Source organism: Pteropus alecto, unplaced genomic scaffold (assembly GCF_000325575.1).
Source record: "Pteropus alecto unplaced genomic scaffold, ASM32557v1 scaffold26, whole genome shotgun sequence".
Taxonomy (NCBI): domain Eukaryota; kingdom Metazoa; phylum Chordata; class Mammalia; order Chiroptera; family Pteropodidae; genus Pteropus; species Pteropus alecto.
This window is the reverse complement of record NW_006438077.1, coordinates 7,573-9,465: the sequence shown is the minus strand read 5'-3', so window position 1 is coordinate 9,465 and position 1,893 is coordinate 7,573.

Here is a 1,893-nt window from a genome sequence, read left to right as displayed (position 1 = left end):
ATTTGTTTTGTTTTGTTTTACCTTCATACAAACACCTTTTGAGTAAAGCATGTGTTACCCAGATGTCAGTATCTATGCCAGCTGCAATAGGGATATCATTTATTACAGCAATTTTTCTCTCTGGGATACAATTTACACTCTAATAATCACTGTATGCTCCAGCTCCTGTTCTGGTTGCAGAAACAATACCATTAATCTTCCAGTAATTGCTGGCCCTTTTCTCTCTTGGCACAAATCTTTCATAACTGCCACATCAGCTTCATTTTGGGGGAAGGAAACTGGCCTCGTTGAATAAAACTCTTTTTAGTTTGAGAGAAATTCTGTGGTGCTGAATGAACATCTCCCATGATTCATACACTTGCTTTCCTTCATGAAGCTCTCCAGAAACTGTTTTTTTGTGTCTTTTTTTTTTTTTTTTTACAAAAATCAACTTTGCCACAGTTAGGCATACTCTTCCATATTTTAGCAATTTTTGAAATCAAACTGAAGGAGAAAAAACCCTCATAGCTCTGGCTTCTGTTTAATCCTTTTTTTCTATTTCTTTAAAACAATAACAGTAAAAAATGAAGTTGTCTGTGAAAAATAATCACATGTTAATTACAAAAAAAAAAAGCCAGTATCAATTACCCCATCAAACCCTTTGCCATACATCAAAAAATGACATACTTTTTACACTTTTTAAAAGTTTGTGCAATTTCAGTCCATATTGCAAAGATTAATTTATAAAACAGATATTTGCCTTAGTAATCATGATTTTTAACAATTAAAAACTCTTAATATATAACATAAAATCCCCATTTGAAAGGTTTTAGAGCTTTCAGGGGAACATGGCACAGTGAGAGACGTCCCTAGATTTCTCCCCTTGAAACAACAATAAGATGAACATCTAAAACTCAACAAAAAACACCCAAACTGCACACTACCACGTCTGAGCCTGGGATCTGTGCATAAGAGCTACCACAGGTCAGAATCCTGGGTGTTGGGCGATGGACTGGGAGAATTAAAGAAGCTGCCTCTAGCAACTGCTGGAGCTTCCTGTAGGAGTAGGAGGAGGGGAAAGGTAAGGTGAGTTTCATGAACAGGCCTTCCTGGGAGTGTTGTGAGCTCCATGCAGCCAGCAGCAGGGCCCAGTCATCAGGGCAGAAAGCAGAGAAGTAGGAAACATTATTTTTGGCTGGTAGTTCCTTTCATTTAATGGTTTGAATATTTAATTCTACTCCTTTCTGGCTTGTAAGGTTTGTGCTGAGAAGTCTGAGGATAATCTAATGGGTCTTCCTTTATAGATTACCATCTTTTCCATGGCTGCTGTGAGAATTCTATCATCGTCATTGATTTTTGATAATGTTAATACAATGTGTCTTGGTGAAGGCCTTTTTGGGTTGAGATAATTGGGTGTTCTGTTGACTTTTTGAATTCCTAGCTCCAGCTCATTACTTAGATTTGGAAAATTCTCATCAACTATTTGTCTGAAAATGCTTTCTAATCCTTGCTCTTTTTCCTCGCCTTCAATAATGCCCATTATTCTTATGTTTCCTCTCCTAATTGGATCAGCTAGTTCTTGTATTTCTCTTTCATTATTTTTCATTCTTCAGTTTCTCTCTTCTTCCTTCTGATTTATTTCTAGATTTCTGTCTTCGATATTACTGATCATTTCCTCCATTTGGTTGACTCTATTTCTCAAGCTTGGTTTTTCATTTTTCATCTCTTGCAGTGTTTTCTTCATCTCCAGTTCTATTTGGTTCTTTTTGAGGGTTTCAATCTCCTTGCTAAGAAACTCTTTCTGCTCATGTAGTTGTTTTTTCAGTTCCTAAAATTCTTAATATGAATCGTTTTGGATCTCCTTGAGTTTTTTCAGAAGTATCATCCTGAATTCTCTGTCCTTTAAGTCTCATA